A 27,225-nucleotide genomic window follows, 5' to 3' on the forward strand; every position below is an offset into this window, starting at 1 on the left:
GGCTTTCAGAAAAAATAGCAAATTAAATTAACTCATAAGCTATTTTGTATGATACAGGAGACATTTATAAAAGTAATTGTGCCTAGTTATCTTCTTGCAAGCCTCCATCTCCACATTTGACTTCACTGGCAAATGCGGCAACTTACAAAACAAATTAGGCTATTTCAACGCTAGCACTACAGAGCTTGTTTTTCTACCCCAATCTTAAGAGACTTCCTGGATATTTTAATGTTAGATTTTACAATTTAACATATTAAGATATGATTACTAAAGACTAATTCTTGTCTCTGCTACCTCCATGATTTCATTACTGTCATGTGCTGTTGGGACGCTTATAAAGCCAGAAACAACAACTGTAACAGAATGTGTAGATTACAAACCATTAGTTTCACTGTTCATAATGCCAAGTATATTCCAGAGTATGTGCTGAATGCCTCCAACCTTCATGAAGATACCCTGTTTCCTTTTTTCCATAAAAAGACATCATTGATGGCAGCTAGTATAATGGACAGATCATTCAAAAAGCACATTTGATTATCAAACATTTTCCAGGTACCAAAAACTTTCTGGAAACACACAATAGAATTTAAACCTAATAAGAAGGCTGGATGTGAACATATTGAACTCTAATCCAATAAAATGTACAATAATAGAGCTATGCAATTAGTATATGGAGACACAGTTGATGATGCCATTAATTTTTCTTTGGGAGGTAATAATTATAACAGCTAATCTTAACTGAGTAATTACTGTGGGTCACATTCTGCTTTAAGTGCTTTAAATGTACTAACAGAGTGAGAGGGGATGGATACTATTTCCATATTTTTAGACTCTAAGATATAAAGCATCTTATCCAAAGCCATGGGGCTAGTTGGCAGTGGAGCTAACATTTTAACTCGGGAAATATGGGTCCAAAACCTAGGTTTTTGGCCCCCAGGCCGTACTGCCTTTCTGTTTTAGAGTCATCTAAGAAAAGTCTGGAGACAAATTGATATTTTTGTTAAAATCTAAAATATGAAGATGACTTCATCATTTAAAGAAAGAATAGAAAGAGAATTTAAACAAAGGACATATAGTGAGCAAAATTAGGAAGAAATGAAAGGGAGAATAAATTGATGGGAAATTGCCAAAGTTTGAGTTGCTAAATTGGAGGGCATGCAAGAAGCAGCATGGGAATGAAATTGTAAAGGGAGATGGAGCCCAGACTAGGAGTCACTTTGTAGGCCATGAAATAGGATTTGGGCCTATTCTGTGGGATCCCTTAGGGGATATTGTTATACTCGCTCTTAACATTATACTGACTCCCTAGCCAGGTCAAAGTACAATTTAAGCTGCCAATGAAATATATTGGCTTTAAATTTTTGTCACCATTTTTAAAGTGTAGTATGGAACTGAAACATTATATAAACATTGTATAGACAAAAGAAACCATCTATTCTAAATATTCTTAAACTGTTTGAATAATGATTGGTCTAAATGTATTCCTTTCACATAAATTACATAAACTCCCTTTGAAATGATGTATGAGTTAAATAAGCAATTTTTATGTTAAAAAGTTCAGTAATTTAAAAAATTAAAATGCTCTTACTGAAGCCTCCAAATCATGCATACTATATACAATCTTTTATGTTGTAAGTGTCCATGATAAAAGAAAACAAAACAAGACAGCACCACCACCACCAATAAAATTTCAATCAGAAGGGATCACTTGGTTTGAAACTTTATGCAGCTCTCAGATAGCCAGACTTTCTTTGTTAAAAACATTCAATACAATGTTTAGGAAGTGTCGTGGTTAACAGAAAACATCATGTGCTAGTATTAATTTGGAAAATTCTATGTGGTGGCTGAGACCCTACGATGTTCCAGTCTCTTGGAAGCTATTCGGGAATAGTGAGTGTTCCTTCTAACAGATTTATGTGGGGGGTATGTGGAATCTTCTAATCTCCAAAGCCACTAGGCTTCTCTCCTGACTCTTATTTCCTCTTCTTAACTCTGGAGTGTTGGACTTTCTCTTTTCTGCCCTTCACTGGTGGCTTGGTTTAGTTTTCTGGTAACTGCATTTCTTCCTGAGCACATCCAGAATCTTCTCAGAGGAGGCAATCATTCCATTCTTTCCTTGTGACACCTCAATTCTCCATCTCCTTACCCAAAGAGCCTCCTTTATGTGTCACTTTCCCTTTGAAATTATCTTTTCTTTCTTAGAAAACTTTTCATTTCTATTTTAAGAAAAGCTGGGTAACATAAGAACATGAAACATTAAGAGGCAGATGGTAAATTGATTAGACATAAGATGCTTCATATTTGTATCCTATGTCCTATTTTCCACTTTTTCTTCAGAAAGTAGTCCATGACTTTGCATTCATAGCTGTTTTTCACTTTACATATCAAGAACCAATGTTTGGGAAACAAATAATTGTGAGTAAGTGGTTATATTGAGTTGCATATCAAAGGATATTTAATTTTTATAGGTTAAATTTATAATATGAATTGCTATGGTATAATTTTGGGAAAAAAATCATTTTTAGTCATTACAAATATTTATTAATGGCCACACTAGGAAACAAAGATTATGAGCCTCATATAGGATACATTTTTTGAACTTTCCAAGGAATACACCATATTTCATTAGGTCAGTAGGTCTTTCCCTCCTTAGGTATTGATACACCTACAAGTGTAATGACGTGGCATTTATAATTTGGTAAAAGTAATTAAAGTTCATTTTTGTGAACAACTTAGTTTTTAACCAATTAGAATCTACTTAGATATATTCTATAGTTACATCACCCTAAGATATTTACAATCTGATAAATGCTATTTTTTATGAGGAAGAGTGATAGAATTAGAGCCACAGTCTAGCTGATGTAATTACAGCCATGGAACGAAACATATGTGCCTGCCATTTCTCTCAGGTATCTCATTGAAAAAAAGGATGAGAAAAGCTGATCCAGAGTAGGTCACTAAGCATCATCCATAAATTGAGAATTGGTTCTCCAACAATAACTTTGAATCAGCAGAAACCTAGTGTTTGCTAAAAGCTATACATGAAGAGTTAAAGTAGTTGATCCCCTCAGCTCTAGTCTCTGCTTATTTTTATATTAAAAGTCAAATGCCTGCTTTGTTCTGAAATTAATATACATATACACATGCATATATACATATATATATACACACATATGAAATATAACATGAATATGTGGATTATATCAGAGCAAGTGATTATCTAAAAGTAGATTCTAGCTAATATTTCAACAAATATGGACTAAAAACCTATGTAGTCACAAAATACTGATACAGCTGTAAATAAATTAGGTATAATTCCTTCTAAAATGTTCAGTCTACAGTGGAGACAGCCATTAAATAAATTATCATGTACTAACCAGAATAAATAACTGCTTATCATTACTGAATTCTTGATGTTCTTGCAAAAACAATTTGAAAAATTATATGTATAAATTTACTACTGAATGTGGTAGTCATCCTTTAAAAGACAATTTAATGGCTTCTTGGCCTTTTGGCTAAGATCAAGTGTAGTATCTGTTCTTATCCATTTAAAAGACAATCTACCACAATACCTGAGGAAGAACATATATTTTATAATAACATAAATCTAATACATGTTCTCAAATAAAAATTAAGCCTTCTAACAAGTGATTTTGCTTTTAGGCATGTAACTTCAAAAATATGGAAAAATGGACACTGGGTGTGGTGGCCCAAACCTGTAATCCCAGTGTTTTGGGAGGCCAAGGTGGGAAGATCACTTGAGGCCAGGAGGTTGAGACCAGCCTGGGTAACATAGTGAGACCCCATCTCTACCAAATTATTTTTTAATTAGCTGGGTGTGGTGGTTCACACCTGTAGTCCTATCTACCTGGGAGGCTGAGGCAGGTGGATCACTTGAACCCAGGAATTTCAGGTTGTAGTGAGCTATGATCACACAGCTGTACTCCAGCCTGGAAAACAGAGCGAGACTTTGTCTCTCAAAAAAAACATGAAAAAAGGTAACTACCTATATCTATATATCATATATATATGTGTGTGTATATATATACACACATATATATATGATAGATATGTAACTACCTATATCTATCTATTTTATATATATATGTATATGTATATATATTAGGTCCCACAGATGTAAAAATTTTTAATGTACTTTTATTGTAAATAAACACTGCTGGATTTAGATATCAAAAATATTGCAGATTAAGACTTGATAGCCCGGGCGCAGGGGCTCACGCCTGTAATCCCAGCACTTTGGGAGGCCGAGGCAGGTGGATCACAAGGTCAGGAGATCGAGAACATCCTGGCCAACATGGTCAAACCCTGTCTCTACTAAAGATACAAAAATTAGTCAGGCGTGGTGGCATGCGCCTGTAGTCCCAGCTACTCAGGAGGCTGAGGCAGGAGAATCGCTTGAACCCGGGAGGCGGAGGTTGCAGTGAGCCGAGATTGCGCCACTGCACTCCAGCCTGGGCTACAAATCGAGACTCTGTCTCAAAAAAGAAAAAAAGACTTGATAAACATTAGAAAGTTAACTGAGGGAAGTCATCAAATCCACTTCCTTAAATAGGTAAGATTCTCCTTCGATGGTGCTAATTCCTTTGAGAATACTTGAATGAAAGGAGATGAGCATTCATGTATTATTTGAATATTGAATCAATGCTTTCCTGAGTAACCTTGGTGATATGGTCCTTTCACATCTGAGAGTTTATTTTGCATCCCCAGATATTCTACCTTAATTGCAATTTTTCCTCCAATTGGTTTAGAAATGGTACAGAGGAGAGTTAATAAAAGTAATCACTCTAAAAGTGAGTCATTTGTTCTTTTATCCTATGTAAGTAAAAGAACTGAAAATCAAGCAGTTAGCTTTACCCTGTGGTCTCAAACATATGAGTTAGAAGACATAATAAAAACTATCAATGTGTCCAATATATTTTTCCTTAGCATCATTAATCTATTCCCTGTAAGGTTGGAGTTTATAAAATGAGACTCCGTAAAGAGAGAGATACCTAGTCTAAATCAAAGTGTGTGCTTTCTGACATAGTAGAATATATTGATAAGTTAACTGAAATCAAGTAATTCCAGGTAGATTGGCTTAACATGTCCAAAACATTCTGTGTAAGTTAAATGACTGGTAAGTAAAATGGTGGGACTCATGAAAGTTAATTTAATTATCAGTCAAAAATACATAAAATAATTTCAATACTGTTACAACCTCACTCGAGTAGGTGTTTCTCAGAGGCACTTGCTTCATTGTTTATTTGTCATCATTCCTAACAAACATGTACTTGAGTTCATGTCATCTAAAAATAAATGGCCTACCCTACAGAGACATGGAAAAGTGATGTAGGCATACACTCACCCAACATTTAATGACCTGAATCCATCTCAATGACTTCCTTTTCTATTCAAATAACCAGTGTGGAATTTGATTTACTAAAATTAACTTTTGTGGTATTGTTTCAACAAAGGACAGCCTTTTGTGTGGCAACCTATAATATTTAGCTACTAAAAGACCTACCATATTTCTCTCCCACTGAGAATTATTTGTTATCTAATATCACTTATAGACTTCATGTAAATCAAATAATTATTTCTGGCTCTGCATGGTATAAGGATGATTAAAAACTTGTCAAGCTATCAGAAGAATAAGGCCATTTCCCAGCATGGAATGACGTTATTTATTCTAGGTCCAATGATTGGTACCATAACTGACCCTTAATAATAATATTCATGACCTGGGGGTGGGAGGGGAGAAATCATTTAGAATGATTAGTCTTATCACAATCCTAAGGCATTAGAATTTTCAACAATGCTGAAATAATTATGCAACCTTAAGGAAATGTATAAGAAGGTAGCTAAATTATCACTGAAGTTAGTGAACACTATGCAGTGCTAATCATGTATGGCTTCTCAAAAGCATTTAACACTGTTGACAACTGTCCTCTTGAGATGCTGTACCTACTTCCCTCTCTGTTCTTCAACTTTTTCTCTATTCCTTTGCTGTCTCTTTGGCTGTTTCTCTGTATTTTGTTCCTCCATTACATATTTGAATCCTGTGATTTGTCATGCATTATCTTTGCTTTTCATTTTACGTGCTGTTCTGGAAAATTCTACTCCTTCAAGTGTGTTTACTGCTTTTCATATATTCTTTAGGCAAGATCTTTTTCTTGACCTTCAGGCCCATATCAGCACACCAGGAGGAATCTCCCACTGATAACTCAAATTCATCCTGGATAAATCGATCTCATTATCTATCATTCAAAACTGGCTTTTCATAATATATGGCTCCAAAATTCTTATAGTCATGTAGCAAAATTCCTGGGAGTTATCCTCCCTCACAGTCCCATCCATTAAAATCTGATAAGTGAACTGAAATGCTACTCAAAACTCTATTCCGGGTCTTCCTTCCCCACTACCCTGACTCATGTTCCCACTACCTGTCCATTATCACCATTCCAAAAGACTCCCTGCCTGAATTCTTGCACATCTATAATCCAGCTTCCCAAGTTTGTTTTTTAATATACAGAAACGATTAGCCGCAACAGCCTTCAACAGTACAAGACTGCCTAAAGTCCAAACACACTAACTTGACGTAAGTATCCTTTGTGGTCATATGTTGAGCCTCCTTTCCAGCCTCCTTTAGCTTGTCACCTTTGTGCTCTAAGTTTTAGCTATACTGTGCTACCAAGGCATAGCAGGATGTTTCACACCTATGTGCATGAGCATGATGTGTATGTGCATGGACACATGTGTTTTAGATAATTCTCACTGCTTATAAAACACACTGCATCAGCTATCTATTGTTACATAACAGATTAGCACAAATTTAATGGCTTAAAACAATACACATTTATTATTTCACAATTTCTGTAGGTTAGAAACCTGGGCATAGCCATGCTGGGTCCTTAGCTTCAGAGTGTCTCACAGACAGCAATAAAGGTGTCAGTCAGGACTACACTCTCATCTGAAGGCTCAACTGGGGAAGGATGTGCTTCTATATTCACTCAGTGGTTGTTGGCAGAATTTAATTTCTCAAGGCCTTAATTCCTAACTAGCTGTTGGCCAGAGGTCTCTTTCAGTTCCTTACTACTAGGGCTTCTCTATAGGCAGCTGCCTCATAAGTATGGCAGCTGCTTCATCAAAGCCAACAGTGAAGAGAGTCTTTTAGCAAGATGAAGTTCACAATCTTACATAACCTAATCACTACAGTGATATCCCATCATCTTTGACATTTTCTATTGTGTAGGCCACTAGGTTTAGCCCACTCTGAACAAGTTGGAATTACACAAAGATGCAACTATTAGGAGGTTGGGATTATGAGGAGCCATTTCAGAATCAACCACACCCACCAACCCCACCTTCCTTTACCCCCATCCACCTGACAACACCTGCTCAAATTATTGAAGACTCATGTGATTTATCGAGACCTCAGTTTTTCAATATTTCTCAACAAACCCACCATGAAGTTGGTTACTCCTTTCTTCGTATTCCCAATACACCTCTAATATTATTTTTCAATTATTGTTTACATAGTTTTCTCTCCCATCAATACTTTGAGAACAAAAAATGTAGTGTATTATTTTCTACTCTCTGGTAAGATCAGTCCAAAGAAAGTGCTCATTAAATGTTGAATAATAATTGTTTAAAGTAAATAAAACCACAGATATTAAATACATAAAGTTACCTGGAAACAGGTAATTACCCCAGGGATAATTGACAGTTAACGATGTGTTTAACATTTGAATGTATCATTTACTTTAGTTAGAGTACAAATGGTAATCTTCTGTGAGTGACATCACAAAGTGACAGATTTGGATGTCTCTATTATTTTTAAATTCTTTCAAATTAGAAACAACTATAAAACGAAATGCCATGTGGATAATATAGTATAGCGGTTAAGATCACCGGCTTTAGCATCAGTCGGTGGGATCAAATCCCACTTTTACCACTTATTAACTGTATGGTTTTGGACAAGTTACTTTAACCTCTCTGTTCCTTTCTCTACTGGTCTGTGAAATGGGGTCTGAAATTGCAGCTACCTCATAGGGCTGTTGTAAAGATTAAACACAATTATTTATGGAAAGCAGTTAATAAAGACCTAGTGCGTATTTGACTCTCAGTAAATGTCAATCATTATTATCGCCTAGTATACTGAAATAGAAAGATTTCCATGATGTGAAACTTGGGAGATGTATGTAAGTTGTTAATTATCTTTAATATATACATAGATATATACATTTAGTTCGTCTATGTGTTTGTATATGGGAAAATTGGGAAGTATACACAGATTTTTAATAATGATTATTTCCAGGAATTAGGGAAGAGGTGAGGGTGGATAACTTTATTTTTTTATTTTGCAGATTATTGTATTATTTGAATTATTCTAAATAAGCATATATCACCTTCATTTATTTATTTATTTTTTTGAGACCGAGTTTTCCTCTTGTCTCCCAGACTGGAGTGCAATGGTACTATCTTGGCTCACTGGAACGTCTGCCTCCCAGGTTCAAGCGATTCTCCTGTCTCAGCCTCCCGAGTAGCTGGGATTACAGGCGCCCACCACCATGCCTGGCTTATTTTTGTAGTTTTAATAGAGACGGGGTTTCACCATGTTGGCCAGGCTGATCTCGAACTCCCGACCTCAGGTGATCCACCCATCTCAGCCTCCCAAAGTGCTGGGATTACAAGCATGAGCCACCGTGTCCGGCTGCATATATCACTTTTATAATCTGTTATGGATTGGATATATTCTTCCAAAAAGATATGTTGACATCCTAACCCCCAGAATGTTACTTTATTTGGAAATAAGGACATTAGAGACGTAATTAGTTAAGGTGAGGTTATGCTGGTGTAGGGTGGGCCCTAATTCAATATGATTAGTGTCCTTATAAGAAGAGACACCTAGACACATAGGAGAGAACACCACTGGGTAATGAAGGCAGTGACCGAGTGCTGCAGCTGCAAGCCAAGGAATGCCAAGGATTGCTGACAGAGCACCAGAAGCTAAGAAGAGGCAAGGAAGGATTCCCCTACATGTTTCAAAGGGATCATGGTTCTGCCAACACCTTGATTTTGGACTCCTAACCTCCAGAACTCTGAGCCAATACATGTCTGTTGTTTTAAGCCACTTAGTTTGTGGTTCTTTGCTACTGTAGGCCCAGAAAACTAACAGCCAAAATAAATAAATTAATATTTTTAAGTACATACAAAAAAGAAGAGAAAAGACAGGCAGTTGCATAGCTCATAAAATTAATTATAATGTCTTGAAGTTGAAGCTTCAGGTTCATTTTGACTCTTACCTCTCCAGCCATGCCAATAGAATTATTAGTTTTTGACATCCCAGCCAAATATTTGACAAGCAGTTCATAAACTAATGGGAAGTGCCAAGAAATACAGGAGCTATTTCTTTCTATTCTGTTCCTGCATGAAATTTCTTCTATCCAATTTCCCATCATGCAAATCATATCAAGAAGGCAAGTGATCCAAGGGTTAAGCAACATTTGATTCGCTGCTGTGACTGCATGTATCTAAAGAGAAATAGAAAGTAATTTGACTATGGTATGTGACTCAAGTGATACATGTTTTAGGTAAATAATTAGAAACAAAACAAAAAGTCAATTAGTTTCTAGCCTGTCCTTCAACTGTTTAAAATATTACAGCAATAAAACTAATGGAGAGTTTTTTCCTAACTACATCGAAGTTATTAAAATGTAGAGTCAGTTAGAAAAAAATAAGAATGTACATTCATAATTGTTGAATACTAACAACTCATATCAAATGGACAAACTGTTTGACACCAATATGTGTAGGAAAGGTTAGGGCTTCTAAAGAAATGTTTCTTTAATGATGAAACTTTCCAATTTTAATTTTTTTAATTAGCATCTTATAGAAGGAGGAAGAGGTTAAAAACAAAGAACTTTTTCTTTTCTCAATATGTATAGCCATGGAAGATGGCAGAAGGGAGTGAAAAAATTCCATCATTTTTATTAATAAAATGGAGAAAGCAGTGGAACCAGTAACCCCAGTAATGGCTCATATATTATTATTTATTTTATTTGCCTATCTGCTTCACAAATATCTAGCTATTCATCGAGTAGACATTCCCTCCAAGGCGCAAAGAAACACTGAAGTTTTAATCTACCATTGTTTAATTCTTTCTTCTGGCAGAAATACTTGGGTTCATAAGAAACTTTCCAAATTAATTAAACTTGTTTAAGGTTGATACTGGCCAGAGACTTTCCTGTCTTCCAATTTAAGAGATTTTGACGAACATATGAGAATTACATTACAAAATATGGCAAGACGGGGAAAGAAAATAGAAGAGGGGAAAGAAAGGAGAGGGAATGAAAGGAGGAAGGAAAGAGAAAACTGAAAATGGAAATACAGGCCAGACACAGTGGCTCACGCCTGTAATCCCAGCACTTTGGGAGGCCGAGGCAGGTGGATCACCTGAGGTCAGGAGTTCAAGACCAGCCTGACCAACATGGTGAAACCCCGTCTCTACTAAAAAATTACAAAAATTATCCGAGTATGGTGGTATGTGCCTATAATCCGAGCTACTTGGGAGGCTGAGGCAGGAGAATTGCTTGAGCCCGGGAGGCGGAGGTTGCAGTGAGCCGAGATCACGCCATTGCACTCCAGCCTGTGCAACAAGAGCAAAACTCTTCTCAAAAAAAAAATAATAATAATACAAATTTTTCTCTCATTCATTTCACAAATGTCAAGTATTTGCCATTATTCCTAAGGAAATGTAAAACAAACAAACAAAAAAAAACACCATGTGTCACGTTGTTCTGAAGTAGTTACTGTTAGTTATTATTGAGAGTGCAAACCACCCATGTTTCTTTCCTCTTGTGCTAATGCAAAGGTTAAACAGCCTGAGAATTACCTGCACCATGGAAATGTATTCTGGGGTTAATAAGAACAAAGTGTCCATCTTTGAGTTATTTTAACAACTAAACCCTAGAGACCAGAGATAAACTAAAGGAGAATAAAGAAATATAATTACATTGGACAGTAATGTCATGAAGAGTTAATTAGGATTCAATGAGTCATAACTTATTTTGAAGATGTGGCATTTTAGAAAACCACCTAGCTTCATTCATATTACCCTCAGACATTAAAGGTGTAATTGTTGTCATTATCATTTTAATTGGTACTGTAATTTAATGGTTATACACGTGGTTGTTGTAAGGTCTTTTAAGCTGTTGGGATTTCAATATTTGACATGTAGCTTGAAAAAATAATTATGACATCTCCCAGATTTGAGGTTGGCCTTTGCAGTTAATGACAACACTGTGTTTTCAAAATGGTCATTATTGATAGTACAAATACTCAAATGGCCTACAGAGCTGCCTTCATCTGTACCATAGTTCTTTTTCTTGAGGATCACTGGGATTATCTAATCAGACCAACACTGCCACCATATTTATGCAGTATGTAATGTATGGTAGATATATTGCAAAATACCAAAAGGAAAGCACTTGTAGTAGTTTCTACTTGGCAAACAGTATTGTTACTAAAAGTTATGGCAGAAATAATACTTTATTAACTGTAGGCCTTGATTATCTTGATTGCAAATGCTAGGTACTATATTATGCACACAGCTTGAAATGTATGTGGCACAATGAATAAAAGCTTACTTTCCTAAAATATAAAATGATTGAGGAATTTGATGATCACATTTAAATATTTTCAAAAAGGGTTATTTTCTACCCAGCAGTAGAATAATTGATAGATAATTACAAAAGAGGCTATGCCAAAATTATTGCTAGGCCCTTTATATTGAGACAATGGTCTTTATATAGTGTTTGATGAGAAATCTGTCATTTCCCTTAGGGTAATGGCCGGTTATTTACCACCGTAACAACTTCGATGACTCTGTTTCTAGACTTCTAGTTAGGGGCACTTCGTAAATCTTGAAAATGGGGCAAAGCATAAATTTCTAAGGTGAAGATTTACTTGGTTGTCTTCACTCTTAGTACATGGGGTGAGTTTCAGCTTACAAACCTGGCCTCTCCTCTGAAACTAGCAAGGAAGAACCAAGTGTCACAACATAGCAGGAGCTCTTAATCCGTCTGCACAACCGTCGCGAGATGGGGAGAGGATAGGCTTCCCAATCAGTGCCTCTGATTTGATTGGTCCAGATCTGGGGTGTGGACAATTTCTTCTAAAGCTCTCAAGGTGATTCTAATATGCATCCATGGCTGAGAACCACTTCATTAGTGCTTGATTATTAGATCAGTTTTCAAAATACAGCCTAACATTGATGGACTCTGTCGATGTCGATATCCTGGTTGTGATATCGTAGTATGGTTTTGCAAGAGGTTACCACCAGAAACAATTGGGTAAAGGGTACGTAGAATAGACTCTCTCTGTATTATCTCCTACAACTGCATGCAATTCTACAATTATTTCAAAATAAAAAAGTTTAACTTATTTTTTAATAGTCTGCCAGTGAACTCCATTAAACTTACTTGTGACTCCTAAAAGATGCAGACTTTTGGGCCCCATCACAGATCTAGCAAATCAGAATACCTGTGGGTATGTCCTGGAATCTACATTTTGAAACAAGTTCGCCAGGTGATTTTGCTGAAACATTAATTTAGCTACTTACATGTTTAGGTTTTGAGTAATACTTGGCACCTGGACAGTCCTAGGTAAGTGAGAATTAGACAAACTGGCACACTAAATTCCCTGCCCTATTCAGTATTCTGCTATTCCTGCTACACTTGTCTTAAAAAAATAGGACTTCATATACCAAGGTGTCATGATGATACTAAGGCAAACTAATGCATAAAAATAATATATAATGAATTATTCAATCATTCAACAATTTTTTTGAGTACCTATTATGTGCCAGATACAGTTCTAAGCATTGCTTTTAAGAATGAGTATAAGAATAACATTTGTAAGCCAATCACCTCAGGCATTCTGATAGTACACGGATTTCTTATTTAAGCTTCACAACCACCCTGATGTAGGTTCTTTTATTCTCCCCTCTTTGCACAAGAAAACACTGAAACAAGAATGGCGATCATTAAAAAGTCAGGAAACAACAGGTGCTGGAGAGGATGTGGAGAAATAGGAACACTTTTACACTGTTGGCGGGACTGTAAACTAGTTCAACCGTTGTGGCAGTCAGTGTGGCGATTCCTCAGGGATCTCGAACTAGAAATACCATTTGACCCAGCCATCCCATTACTGGGTATATACCCAAAGGACTATAAATCATGCTGCTATAAAGACACACGCACACATATGTTTATTGCGGCACTATTCACAATAGCAAAGACTTGGAACCAACCCAAATGTCCAACAACGATAGACTGGATTAAGAAAATGTGACACATATACACCATGGAATACTATGCAGCCATAAAAAAGGATGAGTTCGTGTCCTTTGTAGGGACATGGATGAAACTGGAAACCATCATTCTCAGCAAACTATCGCAAGGACAAAAAACCAAACACCGCATGTTCTCATTCATAGGTGGGAATTGAACAATGAGAACTCATGGACACAGGAAGGGGAACATCACACTCCAGGGACTGTTGTGGGGTGGGGGGAGGGGGGAGGGATAGCATTAGGAGATATACCTAATGCTAAATGACGAGTTAATGGGTGCAGCACACCAACATGGCACATGGATACATACGTAACAAACCTGCACGTTGTGCACATGTACCCTAAAACTTAAAGTATAATAAAAATAAAATTAAAAAAAACACTGAAACAAGTTGTTTTATGTACATTGCTAAGGATCTAGAAGTAAAAAATTTGAATCTGAAATGAGATTTCAGAACCGTTTCTTTATGGTAAAATATACATAACATAAAGTTTACCTTTTTAGCTATTTGAAGTGTACAGTTCAGTGCCATTAAATACCTTCACACACTGTGCAACCATCACCACCATCAATCTCTAAAACTTCTCCATCTTTCCAAACAGAAATCCAGTACCTATTATACAATATCAGGGGCTGTTTTTATTATACAATATATGACACTCCCCCACCAAAGAAATCTTTAATTGTAGAACTTTATACAAAAGGTAAAGAAAACAATTTGGGAGAAAAGCCTCTTGCCAGCATTTCTTCAATCACAGGACATATTATAGAAAAGCTGCTGTGCGTAAGATCAGCCTTGATCTGGCTGTATTTTTATTGAATCTAAAAAAAAGCAATTATCAGAACTATTGTATAGTGATCAAAAACCCAGCTGTAGAACCAAGCAGCTCGGTTTGAAAGCCATGGTGGTCACTTGTTAGCTGCATAACACGGGGTAAATAACTTAACCCATTTGTGCTGCAGTTGCTTCTCATTTGTGAAATAGACACACTAATAAGGCATACTAATAGTGCCAAATGGAATCTTTAGTGTGAGTATTAAATCACTAATGTATGTGAAACACTTAGAACATTGCCTGGCATTTCCTAAGTCCACCCACCCAATCCCACCCACACACAGTCAAAAGTTAGTTCTTATTTCCCCGATTGTCAATTTTGTATATATCACTTGATGCACATCATTTTCCCACATCTTTGTCACTGATTGTTAGTTTTATATAGTTCAGTAGCAAACACAATATCTAACAACCTGAATTTATTTTTATTGTAATCATTTCAAAAAAATTAGAGTCAAATGTCCTCAACTGTATGTCTCCAGTAATTTCACTTAGAAAGTTTTTCAGGCACAGAATTCATTCTTGAGAATAGAGTAGCATTCCCCTGTCTGTAGTATTTGAGCAGAAAGGACATTGCTTCCATGAAGCCTTGTTTCTGTTCTTCTTCTGTTTATTAGAAAATACACTGTTGATGGCAAATTCGTGAGCAATCTAAATATATAATTAATTAGAGGAACAAATTGAAATTGACCAAATCTCTCAGAGCTTTGAACAAAAGGACTTTTCAAATGGTCAAAACAATTACTTAGAATTTAAGCATTCATTTAAACGCAAGACAGTGTGCAGTAGAGAAACAAAAGAGAAACCAGGCTCCCATGATATTATAAATGCTAACCCTGCTCCTTAAGCAAACGAAAGTCTCTTTCTATTGTCAGTAGCTGTCTTCTAGGACAAATAGTTTGGTATTTTATAAAAGGGAGAAAAACTTATCAAAAACAGTCCATGAAATGTACATCTTTTGAAAAATTACTCCTTGAATTTGAGTTAAAGAATTCTTTAGAAGCTGAACTGCCGAGATGATTTATCTGCACAAAGGAAAACTACTGTTCAAGAAGCATATTTGAAGAATATGTCATTGCAAATCAAAGATTCTTTTAAAGATAAATCTCAAAAGGAAGAGAGGGAGAGAGAGAAATATATAATTAAAGTCATAGGTAATTTAAGTTTGGAAATGAACATTAATTCACTACTTTGTTATATTGTAATATGGTGGTAAACAAAACAAAGCAATGATTTTGTCTGATTTTCTTCACTTAGAAATGGAACCATTTATGAAGCTTAGCAACTGATATGAGTTTTGCTTTGATGGTAATTATGTAACAGAATGGCAGGGGTTTCACTTCCAGATAAAGATGGACAATAAAGGTCAATTTCTATCCTGTCGTTTTGAATATTCAGTGCCAGCACAATTTAATTGGGATCAGGTAATTGCTCAGAAGGCACACCTACTTATCCTGACGTTGTTTGTCAAAAACTGTCACAGGGAATGTGTCTCACTGAGAAAAATAACCTGTTTGTCATGCTCAGAGCTTCAAGACCATACTCTAAAGTGATAAGAAAAAGATTTTTTTTTTTTTTTTGAGCAAAACTGTCTTGTCTCTGAACTGATTAAATTGGTCCATCATGGTAATATAAGGGAACATTTTAATGAAATAAATTATTTATGGGAGTTCAGTGATATTTGCTCTCCTAGCCCTTGTGTGATAGTATCAAGTGTACTTCTTACTCTCTTTTGGCATTGAAGGATATTATATTAGTCTTGAATATCTTTTGCAAAATATTATAAATTATGCAAGTAATAAATGTAAATATTGTTTTAAGAACTAGAGTATTGTGAATAAATTGCTGAAAATTTATCTTGTGATTTTCTCATTGGCATTAGAGAGAAGCAGAAATTTAGAAACTAATTAGTATATAATGTGTGTTTTTATAATAAAAGGAAACTATGTGCTCAGGAAAAGTCTAATGTCCTCAAAATGAAAATACTCATAGTAACAGTTACAGATATATATAATGTGATTTATAATGATCACAACATTAAATGTTGTTTGAATTGGCACTAGTAAATTTTAATTACCACCTATGACTTCTGACTTCTGTCTATTGATACGAGGACTAAAAGGATAGTTAATGTTATTATTAATATTAATAAAAGTAATGTAAGTTTAGTATTAGCATAAGATCTCTAATCTATTCACCATAGACAATGAACCAAAGAGGAACTACTTTGTGCTACATTTTTGTCTGTCTCAGGGCATAGGTTCAAGACAATTTCTAGTTTTGTTTTTTTTTTTTTTGAGACGGAGTCTTGCTCTGTCGCCCAGGCTGGAGTGCAGTGGCGCAATCTCGGCTCACTGCAAGCTCCGCCTCCCGGGTTCACGCCATTCTCCTGCCTCAGCCTCTCCGAGTAGCTGGGACTACAGGCACCCACCACCACGCCCGGCTAGTTTTTTGTATTTTTGGTAGAGACGGGGTTTCACCGTGGTCTCGATCTCCTGACCTCGTGATCCACCCACCTCGGCCTCCCAAAGTGCTGGGATTACAAGCGTGAGCCACCACGCCCGGCCTACAATTTCTAGTTTTATAAAATGAAAGCAGTGATTGATATAGAAGACACCTATTTCATTCCCTCAGAATAATAGTATATAATACTATATATTATATACTTTACACAAATGTTAGAATAAAAATGAAGAAATATTTAAAATGATAGGGTCACTACTATATCAATAGCATTAATCCTCAAAGGAAATATTTAATACATTAATTTCTTAATATGTGTGCATTGTGAATACATGAGAAAAAGGAAAAAAATTCTTTAAATGAGTTCCTGTAATGAATATCATCAAATGATGTAAATTACAGTTTTAAAACAAAAAAGTCCTTAAAGCGTGCTATGAATAAAGTAGGAAACAAATTAAATTTTAATCATCTTTATTATTATTAAAATAATCTTTGCATTGTTCTTTTTCTACTTGAAGTTTCAGTGGTTTTCATTGATAGTCATAAACTGGAGAGAAACTTGTGCCCACCTATAATACTCCAGAGGCAATAAGACACCAAGGCTTACTGTCTTCCAGCGTTACTTCCATTTTGTGTCTGGAGGAGATAAGATATGGGTATAGCTGTGAAGGAAAATTGGATATGCAGACGATTGCTTTATCTTTATCTCTGAATGATGGACACCCAAGCGGTTTTAAGGGAGGGCCTTCACTGGCTCTCATTTGCCTTGTTTTTATTAGGAGACAGCCTCTCTGGGTTGCAATAGGTTGCAAGTTATAAAATTCAAATGACTCTGGATGAGATGCTACCTTTCTTAACTTAATTTGAATTGTTCATATCAGGAGTCCTTTTTAAGGATCAGTCAATAGGGGAACAATAAGGCAGTGAGTCTATGAATCTTCAGCATGGGTTACAGCTGGAGGACATAAAAAAGGAGGTTGGAAGCGCTGGACACACTTTAAAAAAATCTTGTCTGGGTTGAAAAAATGCATTTTCTTTGTCTAAGTCACATAGTGTGTTCCATATTTAGCTGTAGTGTTGAAATAATAGGAAAAACACTGTGTCTTGGCAGGTAGGCCCCTGCTCTGAGCTGGACCCAATGGTCAGAGCACACTTTTGTTTAACATTCAGAGGGCTGTCAAGATGAGGAAGTCCGTTTTATGTTTTTTCTACCATGAATTTGCTCTTCCTGGCGAAGTCCGCTCATGCCTGTGAAAAGAACTCACCAGCGTACTGGAGAATGAGGTACTAAACTAGGACAAGAGCCGCTGCTGAAAAGCTCATGGCTGATATCAACCGGAAACTAATTAAAATCACTCTTACAATAAACCACTTCTCCACTCACTCAAAGTGACAGTGAAGTGAAGGAAATCATCCTTTGTGTTTCCTTTGTTTCATGCAATAGTTTGTGTGGTTAATTCATTATAGTCTTTGTTCTCAAGCGAAATAAAACAGTCAGGTGAAAGAAGAGTTTTCTTCTTGACTTTAAAGTGGATTTCCTTTTATAACAGGTACAACTCGGCTTTCAATTGTTTTTAGTTCTGAAGTTAATAGCAGTAGTTCTAGGCTTTTTTTTTAAAATCAATGGCTTATTAATTGTCATCCCAGTTATTTACATGTGAATATAGAGACTGCATTCTCCCAGCTGCCAGGCCGCCAGGGCTTTGCCACTGGTATAAGTTATAACACGACTAATTAAAATGAATTTGCTTGCAATAAGGTTCTGTGTGCTATTTGTGGGAGAGGAGTTATTAAAATATTCAGTACAGCAATAGTAAACTTGAATGCAAAGTAATAATAATCATACATTTTTAATTACATGTTTAATACCCATTTGGCTAATATAGAACTATTCTGAAAATTACGTGGGATCAGCACAGTGTCTTTTTGTGCTTAGTAGTATCCAAAGACATCCTTCTGAATGGGCTTAGCGTATGCACTGTCATCGAGATACAGCTGTTTGATGACAGACACACAGTGTGTTCCTATGATACTTTGCACAAGATCAGCTATGACAAATACAAGTTTATTTTGCTTATTGCAGGCAAATAATGTCCTTTGCAGGAACTTGGGTGGAGCTAGAGGCCATTATTCTAAGTGAAATAACTCAGGAGTGGAAAACCAAATACCATATGGTTCTCACTTACAAGTGGGAGCTAAGCTATGAGTACACAAACGCATATAGAGTAATGGACTCTGGAGACTCATACTACATATTGGGTACAATGTACACTACTTGGGTGATGGGTGCACTAAAATCTCAGAATTTGCCACCATATCATTCATCCATGTAAAACCAGAAACCACCTGTACCTCAAAAGCTATCAAACTAAAAAATACATATTTTTAAAAATGATTCCCGGCTGGGCGCGGTGGCTCACAACTGTAATCCCAGCACTTTGAGAGGCCGAGGTGGGCGGATCATGAGGTCAAGAGATTGAAACCATCCTGGCCAACATGGTGAAACCCCATCTCTACTAAAATACAAAAATTAGCTGGGCGTGGTGGCACACACCTGTAAGCCCAGCTACTCGGGAGGCTGAGGCAGGAGAATTGCTTGAACCAGAAGGCAGAGGTTGCAGTGAGCCAATATCATGCCATTGCACTCCAGCCTGGGAGACAGAGTGAGACTCCATCTCAAAAGAAAAAAAAAAATATATATATATATATATGATTTCCATTTTCCATTATATAATTATAATTATATAATTAATATATAATTAATTATAATTATATAATCATAATATATAAATTAATATATTATATAATTATAATATATAAATATAAATTATATAATGTATTATATATAATTTTTATATATCTGGCTGAATCACTTGAAAGTTACTTGCAGGTGTCATGATACTTTACTTCTAAATGCTTCATCATGTATCTTCTAAGGGCAAAATATCCTCTTACATAGTCACAACATAATTATCCCATCCAGGAAATTTATGGTACTGTTATCTAATACACAGTCCATATTCACATTCTTTACAGTTGTTCCTCACTCTCCACTTTGCTCCAGGATTTAATCAACAACCATGCAATACATTCAGATGACATGTCCATTTGATCTTTAATCTAAAAAATAGTTTTCAGCCTTTGTTGATATTTATATTCTTTATGTTCTTCAAGGATTGCTCCCAGTTGTAAATAGTTTCTGATGTTTGTTTGTTTGCTTGTTTTCTAAGTCAACTCCTGAAGAAGAATGTATTTATACACAACTAATCATGAATAAAGAATGGTCATTGTTAAAGACTTGATATTAGCAAACTATATTCCCAAGCTCTTTGCTATTTTACCCATAATACTGCAAGACATTTTCTCCAACTCATTTGGAAGGTGTTTCCATTTGTATCTGGCAAGCTATTATCTTAGTTCTTAATAATACTGTTATTGTAGATCTTCTAGTATGTAGAAAAGTATAAAGTGCTATTAGTATTCCAAAGGAAAGTATAATCTAAATGGTGAAAGGAAATAGAAACATGGGGAAAATCAATACAGTTGAATAAAGTTTAAAGATGCAGCATATGTTACAAGGCAGGTTAGCATGAATTGCTAACTAAGTGACATAGAACATAAGTCTATATTATCTGTAATTTACATAGCTATTGATTTTCATAAGGATAAGGCAATACCACTTGTCTAAAATGGAAAAGAGTTATGTTGATGTTAGTAATAATCATTTACATAAGTGTACATGTGATTTCAAGGACAATAAGCTAATGATGGCTCATAAATATGCATATTTTACATTGATGAAAACTGTGCCGTAAACTTCTGGTGTCTGATCTTGTAAATTATTACACAGCGTTAAGGTAATTAAGAAGAGAATTAAGGCAAATAAGACTGCTTTTAAAACATACCTTCGCATGGCTCTTCATCGTGAATTCGATAATTACAAATGTGAGAAATCTCTGTGCTAAGTGTATTCAGTTTAACAGTTGTAAATGTAAAAAAAATCCTCCATTATGTTTATCAAGTCTTCCAAGCTTTTATTCACCATTTTTAAATTATGTATTTATTTTTTATTCACCATTTAAAAAATTATATTTTTCTACTTCATGACCCCAGCCAAAGAGCATACAATGTTTAACTGTAACTCTTTACAAATTTTACTTATTTCTTTATAGTATATTGACAAGTTTTGTGATAGATCTTCTTTTAGAATTCAATAACCTAAGAATTAAAAACTATTTTAGAGTTAGTGATTCTAACTTCATGAATCTTCTGATTAATAAGCTTCCTCAAATGCATTTTAAGCAGAAAGAAAATTGCTGAATATAAACTGAAACTGCTCAGAGAAATGCTTTTTATTATGCACTTTCAAATGAAAGTGAATGCACAATGAGCCCAGTCTTCTCTTTAGTGTTCAGTACACAGCTCAGGGCTGTGTATTAGCTCAGTGCCCTCTCCTTTCTAGCTATGCAATTAGTATTGATTGACTGATAGATCGCACACTTGATGTTGGTGGTCACTGAGGTACGTACACCTCTGTACAAGGCCCGCCAGGCCATTGTGCGTGCCTGGTACCTTACTGAGGAATAACAAAACAACTGGTGAGGTTTTAATCAACTGTACATGGAATACAAAATGTGGTCTGTCTTCCTGTGTCTAGCTGCTTTTACTTCGCGGTTTTATTTTCCCAGTGATGTGTACATTTTAGATTTTTTACCAGACATAAGAGAAAATTTATATTGTATTTTACTTGCTGTTTTAAGCTTTCTCTTAAAAAGTCTATACATTATATTTGTGTTATTTAACAGGTCCCCATACATAGCACTTGGTATGTTTAAAACACCTCATTTGATGCTTTATAAATATTAGTTAATTTGAAGGAAATCATGAGCAAAATCTCATGCACATTTCTTTTGTGTATGAAATTTAGTGGAGGATGTTTTTGTCTACAGATCAGCTTGTAGGCCTTCTGCGCAGGCCTCATCGTCTTTTATAATACACATGAGGTCCAATATGGCCTTCTTCCAATCTATCTGCTGGGACAGGAAAAGGAAGCTCTAGGTATCTCAGCAGTAACTCCCCATTCCCTCATTGCCCCAGCCCCTAGAAACCACTAATCTGTTTTCTGTCTATAACTTTGTCTATTCCATATATTTCATAGAAATGCAATCATACCATATGTGACCTTTTGCGCCTGACTTCTTTCACATTGATGTTTTCAAGATTCGGCCACATCGTAGGAATTATTTCTTTTTATTACTTTATAATATTCCATTATATTCCACATTTTATTTATCCATTTACCAATTGATAGACATGTGGGGTTGTTTCTGCTTTGGTGCTATTACGAATAATGCTGCTATGAAAATTCATGTACACGTTTTTGTATGGCTATGTTTTCAATGTTCTTGGTTATATACCTACAAGTAGAATTGATGAGTCATATTTTTGAGGGACTGCCAAACAGTTTTTCTTTTTTTTTTTTTTTTTTTTTTTGAGACAGAGTCTCACTCTGTTGCCCAGGCTGGAGTGTAGTGAGTGGTGCAATCTCGGCTCACTGCAACTTCTGCCTCCCGTCCAGGCTGGAGTGCAGTGGCACGATCTCGGCTCACTGCAACCTCCGCCTCCCAGGTTCAACCAATTCTCCTTCCTCAGCCTCCTGAGTAACTGGGATTAGAGGCACAGGCCACCATGCCCAGCTAATTTTTGTATTTTTTGTAGAGACGGTGTTTCACCATGTTGATCAGGATGGTCTTGAACTCCTGACCTCAAGTGATCCGCCCGCCTTGGCCTCCCAAAGTGCTGGGATTACAGGTGTGAGCCACCGTGCCTGGCTGCCAAACAGTTTTTCAAAGTGGCTGGACGTTTTACCTTCCCAATAAATATACTTTCATATTTGAACTGACTGATAATATTTCAACATACAAAACATACAGGAATTTTTACTTCAAGTTACATCTGAAATGGTTGGCTATATTTGAAAGTAGATATTCTGTTTTTAAGAATAAAACATAATATCTTGCTTTTCTGTATGACTGACATTATTATGCTGGATGACAACTACATAATCACTGGCAAAGTACAATTTGTAGAATTACAGGAATAAAACTGATGGAAGCATACAGCATTTCATTCTTCCAAAGCCCAGAATGAAACCAAATAGCAGATTAGTTGCAATATTGAGCTCGAAACTCAAGTTTGGTGCATGTGTATTTCCTCCTCCTTTCTTCCATTCCCATATCAAAATAAAATAAAACAAACAAAATGCTTTTTTTTAATAACTTGTTTTTCGGTGTAAGGAAGAAATGGTACAATGTGAAAACTAAAGTACATACTAGCTAAGAAAACCTGACATGAGACTCATTTTTTAAAGTATAAACCTGTATAGTAGGTAACATTTCTTGAATGCTCGCTATGTGCCAGACACAATCATAAGCTCTTTCAAGGATTAACACAAGGCAATGAGATTGGTATTATTGTTCTCCATATTGTACAGATGAGGAAATAAAGGCACATACAGGCTTAGTGTCAGAGCTAATAAATGACAGAGGTGGAGTTCAAACCTAGGCAGGTTGGCTCCAGAATCTGTGCTTTAGCTGCCATTCTGTCCTGCTAAAGAGCATCTGTTACCACCATTATCCTACTAGCAACTTTAAATACATTTATGTAATCATTGGAAACTTCACATACTATAGTAATTTTTATGCAGAATTTAAGTAAAATATTTCTAACGTATAACTTCCAGATTCAAATTTGCAGATCTACCATTGTTATCTAAAGGGTGTTTTGATCCACTAACACACTATTGATTTGTATCTTATTTTGTGGGACAGCAGGATTCAGTGAGAATTTCCACAGGGTGGAATCAGTATTGAGTGCCCTATGGAAGTGTTAATTCTATTCCAATGTCCATAGTTCAAGCAAATTATTGTTTCCTGTGAATGCTCTTCAGGCTGTTACTGTATGTGCCTGTCATGTCATTCCATGAAAAAACAATGCTGGCCTTGTAGTTTCTACAGATTTTACTACTATGAGTGTCACCTCTGAGTTTGAAATATTTGAAGCAGGAGAATCTGTAAGTTTTCAGAGATAAAACTGTGTCCAGAAAAATATGTCCACCTTTGATTGACGTGGGTGAGCATGACTGTGTATCATAGATTATAGTATTCTGTTCACTCAGTTTCCTTTCAACAGTGTCTCATATATTTCAAAGGAAAATGTTGCCATATCACTTTAGATTTAAAAGGTTGCAGTGAATGATGTTTTCTTAAATAAAAGAGAGGAAAAAGTAATTCTGTCATGTTTTGTAGATTTAAGCCCTGTCGTTGCCAAAATATCTGCACGTGCAATCAGTAGATACAGTTTTTGGTAGGGCTTCTCTGTTGTCTGAATTCCCATTACTGGAAGGAAAGTATGAGAAAAATAAAACGAATGTCTCATTTTTCACATGTTCTTCAGTAGTTTGGGGTCACTGTTTGGAAAATCATAAGAAACTGTGATGGCTTGAATAAGTAGTAGAGAGTCAATCACTTTAACCTGTGCTATTTATCTATTTTCTTCTACCATCAATTCCCACTGTATCTTTAAGAGAAAAATGCAGCACCAAATTTCTGACATAGACCATGTTGAAGTACCATTTTTCCCTGTCCTTGAAAAGAAATCTCAACTCTTCCTTTAAAAGTGTCAAGAACCAAGTATGGTGGCTGTGTTAGTTTGTTCTCACACTGCTAATAAAGACATACCTGAGACTGGGTAATTTATAATGGAAAGAGGTTTAATTGACTCACAGTTCCACGTGCGTGGGGAGGCCTCACAATCGTGGCTGAAGGCAAGGAGGAGCAAGAGCACTTCTCTTACATGGCAGCAGGCAAGAGAGAGTATGTGCAGGGGAACTCCCCTTTATAAAACCATCAGATCTCATGAGACTTATTCACTATCACAAGAACAGCATGGGAGAGACCCGCCTTCATGATTCAGTTGCCTCCCACCAGGTCTCTCCCACAACACAGGGGAATTATGGGAGCTACGATTCAAGATTTGGGTGGAGACACACCCAAACCATATTAGTGGCGCACAACTGTACTCGGGAGACTGAGGCAGGAGGATCCATTGAGTCCAGGAGCTCGAGGCTGCAGTGAGCCCTGATTGCACCACTGCACTCCAGCCTGGGTGACACTGTGAGACCCTGTTTCTTAAAAAAAAAAAAAAAAGTCAAATAGATTCATTCTCAATTTTATTACATAAGTATCATGATGAGATATTTATAGTATGATAGAATCATACTATAAATAACAGATACAGAGAGTATCTGTTCAGCCATAAAGGGAGTACATAATAATATTGTATGTTAGTGATAATATCACCATCAAAAATTATTTCTCAGTTTTCCTTTGTGTGCACATCTGTAAATGTGTATGTTTGTGTGCGTGGCAAGCTTTGCAGATGCCAAAGTCCTATAAGTGTCCTTCTTCCTATCTTTTTATTTGAACTTCTGAGGGTCTGCAGTGAAAGCCAATAAAAGCCCTTAACTTCATGACTGTACTTTATACTAAATTCAAACAATATTGCTTTATTTTAATTCACATTTAGATTTGCATTATATTTTGTACAAGATAGTGGGTAGAACCTAATTTCCAGTTTTCACTGGAGCAGAGGGTGGAAAGGAATCAGCAGTAAAAGAAGTGAGTCCTGATTAGTTTCCTCCCTTGCTTTAGCCTTTGATAAGTAAGCACCTTCTGCTTTCATTTCCAATAGTGTTTACCATAGAAATAATACAGTGCTCTTCTCCATTTGCTGCGGAGCCCTGTGGTTCATTGTTACTATTTCCTCAGGAATTCCTTTAAAGGTATCCTACAATAATGATATAATCTCAGAGTAGCTTTACCCCTTGCCACCTATATAATGATCATTTCTAGTTAAAAAAAAATCGTGGAAGAGAGTTGATAATATTACAAGGAGAAAACAATTTTCCTGCTCAAAATATGAGAATTTGAAATAATAGATGTGGAGGGAAATTTAAGTAAATATACAATTAACTCTTTTTTTTTTTTTTTTTTTTTTTTTTTTTTTTTTTTGAGACGGAGTCTCGCTCTGCCGCCCAGGCTGGAGTGCAGTGGCGCGATCTCGGCTCACTGTAAGCTCCGCCTCCCGGGTTCACGCCATTCTCCTGCCTCAGCCTCTCCGAGTAGCTGGGACAACAGGCGCCCGCCACCACGCCCGGCTAATTTTTTGTATTTTTAGTAGAGACGGGGTTTCACCGTGGTCTCGATCTCCTGACCTCGTGATCCGCCCGCCTCGGCCTCCCAAAGTGCTGGGATTACAAGCGTGAGCCACCGCGCCCAGCCTACAATTAACTCTTAACCTACAACTTCACTGAAATTCTGAGGAAATATTCCAAGGCTGCATAAGGTGAATGAAGAGTTTCCTACCAAATATTTCTCCCTCAGTACCTAAGTAATTGTTTCTTTTCTGAGTCAGTTGCATACATAGAAGTAGAGCTGGCACTAAAGATAAAGATGCTTTGACCTTGTTCTCACCACTTTTTTTCCTGTTGGTTTCCAGCAGTGTCATGGGCTTTCATTACTTATTCAAGAACTGGCTGTGCTGAACTTCCATTGCTACTCTGCCTGTACCCACATATTTCTGTAGCTTGGAAATTTGTCTTTGAGTTTATATAGTGAGGATCTTTTATCTGTCACTGTGCGGTAGCTTTAGCATAATTGCATTTAGATTTAGAGATTAAGGCTTATAACTTAATTATGAATCCAACTACATAAGAAAGAGTTTAATTTAAATTTGATATTTTGATTCAGCACAGCTCAACTCATGTGTTCTTGTTAAATTGTCTCTCATTGAATTTATCCTTGTCATTACCTTGGACATCAGTGCTTTTCCAGAATTGCAGGCTATAGCAAAATAACAATGCAGACTTGACTTCTGTCTGAGCTAATCTTCAGAAAGGGCACAGGCTAATGGTGATATAGACATCTTTACAGTTTGTCTGTAAATGTGTTGGGGTGTATGTGTGTGTGTGTGTGTGTGTGTGTTCATGTGCATACACAGACATATACACACGAATGTGTCTGGCTATGCTAAGTCCTGAACAAATAAAAATAATGTCAAATAAATATATTTACAAAGCCTAACCTGAAATGATAAAGTAGATGAAATTTCAGAAGGAACATTTGTGGTCTCCCAGTTTTATGCCTCATGCACATGTAACTCTATATACATATATAGAGGGAACACTATTCACACAACACACACAAATATACATGTAACACTTATAACAATGTAGTTATATAAGTGTTTAGATATGAGAATCTACTATTTACAGGAATCCTTCAGCAGTATCTTTCTTGCTTCCTCTTCCTGCACTTCCTCCTACTTCTCTTCCTCCTTCCTCTCCGCCACCCCCCCACCCCCACATAAAAAGGGAATGGTTTAGTCAGGTAAATAACTGAAAACTGTTTGTTATTTTTTAAATAGGCTTTATAAAGGTAATTTTATCCAAGAAAGAAGTGTACTTGCAGGGCTATGGGGGACTGATCTATGCATATAAAGCTTTTCATTATC

General features: G+C 36.2%; 1 protein-coding gene and 1 pseudogene across 1 annotated transcript in view; both read left to right on the plus strand.

Annotated features, from left to right (window-relative positions):
• The window catches only part of IL1RAPL1 (interleukin 1 receptor accessory protein like 1), a 1,380,067-nt gene that overhangs the window by 1,158,757 nt on the left and 194,085 nt on the right, over positions 1 to 27,225 (plus strand). The window lies entirely within an intron of this gene.
• LOC129476631 (uncharacterized) lies at positions 3,496 to 3,611 on the plus strand (annotated as a pseudogene).

Source organism: Symphalangus syndactylus, chromosome X (genome assembly GCF_028878055.3).
Source record: "Symphalangus syndactylus isolate Jambi chromosome X, NHGRI_mSymSyn1-v2.1_pri, whole genome shotgun sequence".
Classification (NCBI taxonomy): domain Eukaryota; kingdom Metazoa; phylum Chordata; class Mammalia; order Primates; family Hylobatidae; genus Symphalangus; species Symphalangus syndactylus.